This window comes from Vicia villosa, unplaced genomic scaffold (genome assembly GCF_029867415.1).
Source record: "Vicia villosa cultivar HV-30 ecotype Madison, WI unplaced genomic scaffold, Vvil1.0 ctg.001419F_1_1, whole genome shotgun sequence".
Lineage (NCBI taxonomy): Eukaryota > Viridiplantae > Streptophyta > Magnoliopsida > Fabales > Fabaceae > Vicia > Vicia villosa.
The window spans coordinates 43,884-46,539 of NW_026705611.1; positions in this window are offsets into that span (position 1 = coordinate 43,884).

The following is a 2,656-nucleotide window of genomic DNA, read 5'->3' on the forward strand; positions in this document are numbered from 1 at the left end:
ATTCCACTTTTGTCTAATTTAATTGTTACATATTAAATAGAAAGTTGTTGTCAAAATATGACGAGTTTTGTTGTTATTTGATAGTGTATGAATGTCTAAATACAAAGTTATGTTGTCATCAATATGTATATGTATGGTTCAATAAAATATTTGTAAAAAAACGAACCAAACCACATTAGTTTGATTTGGTTTGGTTCGGATTTTTTTAAAAGCCAACCGAACCAAACCAAACCGCACGATTTTTTTTCTTGCGGTTCGGATGATTTTTTTAGTCAAAACCGCCCAAACCGCACCGCGAACACCCCTACATGAGTGTCCTAATAACACTAAGGTATGACATTTCTGAGTTAAGATCCTCTTCGTTACTTTCCTTAGGCCTAAAAGGATCCTTTTCAATATTAAGTGTTCTACCCATCATTGGACTACTCAAAGGATTTTCCTTGTTGATGTTGAATCTTTTCAATACCCTTTATGTATAATTTGATTGATGTACTAATATACAATTTTTAGTATACTCAATTTGTAAACCAAGGCAAAATCTGGTTTTTCCCAGATCTTTCATTTCAAATTCTTTCTTTAAATAATTCATTGCTTCTTTGATTTCTTTATTAGTCCCAAAGATATTTAAATCATCAACATAAACAACAATTATTACAAATCCGGATATTATTTTTCTTATAAAGAAACAAGGACAAATAGGATTATTCTCATAGCCTTCTTTAAGTAAATATTCACTTAGTCTATTGTACCACATGCGTCCGGGTTGTTTTAACCCATACAATGATCTCTGCAACTTAATTGCATACATTTCTCTAGGTTTTGATGTCTCAGGCATTTTAAATGTTTATGGAATTTTCATGTATATATCAGTATCAAGTGATCCATACAAATAAATAGTAATAACATCCATAAGATAAATATCAAGATTGTTAAATACTGATAAACCTATTAAATAACGAAAAGTAATGGCATCCATAACAGGAGAATATGTTACCTCATAATCAATTCCCGATCTTTGGTAAAAACCTTGTGCAACGAGACGGGCTTTGTATTTGACAATCTCATTTTTCTCATTTCGTTTTCTTATAAAAACCCATTTATACTTGACCGGTTTCACATCTTTCGGTATAGCCTAAATAGGGCCAAATACTTTTCAATTTTTAAGGGAATTTAACTCAACATCTATTGCATTCTTCCAATATTTTCAATCATGTGTACTTTGACATTCACTCATAGTTCTTGGCTCTGGATCATCATTTTCATTAATAATTTCACATGCAATGGAGAATGAAAATATTTCATCTATATTCATACCTTTTCGGTTTCATAAAATTCCTGTATCAACATAGTTAATTAAAATCTCGAGATCATTCTTATTTTCAGTTTCATTACCAATGATCTCATTTTCATCATTTTGTGCTTCTTCGAGAGCACGCTTTTCAATTGTAGATTTATCATTATCTAGTGTCTTTTCAAGATCACTTTAAATCAAATTCACCTTTTCTATTCCCTTTCTTTTTCGGGGATTTTTGTCTTTTGATCCCATAGGTCGGCCATGCTTCAAGTGTGCATTGGATGTACTTGCTACATTATTTTGACTTGAAATCTCAATCATAGCTGGGACATTTATAGCTGGTACATGTGACTTTGTTACTCTTTTCAAATCAGTAAATGAATATGGCAATTGATTTGCTAAATCTTGTAAGTGGACTATTTTCTTTATATTTTCTTCCCACGATCTATTATATGGGTCCAAATGTAATAAATGAGGTATATATCATGTTATGTCACTTTCTACTTTTTTATTCTCTCCCCCTAGAGTTGGAAATATTGTTTCATCAAAATGACAATCAGGAAATCTTGCCTGAAAAACATCACCTGTTAAAGGTTCAAGATATCTAATAATAGATGGTGATTCATACCCCACATATGTACCTAACCTCCTTTGAGGTCCAATCTTTGTTCTTTGTGGTGGTGATATTGGGACATATACTACACAGTCAAATATCTTTAAATGAGAAATATTTGGTTCCTTACCAATTGCAAGTTGATGAGGGGTATGTTTATGACCAGCACTTGGCCTTAGACGGATGAGTGATGCAGCATGTAAAATTGCATGACCCCAAATAGTAACTGGTAGTTTAGTTTTCATTATCAATTGTCTAGCAATATATTGAAGACGTTTAATTAATGACTCAGCTAAACCATTTTGTGTATGTACATGAGGAACAGGATGTTCAACAGGAATACCAATTGACATGCAATAATTATTAAATGATTCAGATGTAAATTCACCGGCACTGTCAAGTCTAATTTTCTTTATAGTATAATCACGAAATTGAGCTCTAAGTTTAATTATTTGTGCAAGAAATTTTGCAAATGTCATATCACGACTTGACAGTAAGCACACATATGACCATCTACTAGATGCATCAATCAATACCATAAAATACCTGAATGGTCCTGACAGTGGATGTATAAGTCCACATATGTCTCCTTGAATTCTTTCAAGAAATGCAGGTGATTCTGTCAAAATCTTGCCCGGTGAATGCTTTGTTATTAGTTTGCCAAGAGAGCAAGCTTCACATGGTCTATCTTCTTTTGTAAGTTTTAAACTTTTCAATAGATGACCATCTGTACTTTCAACTATTTTACG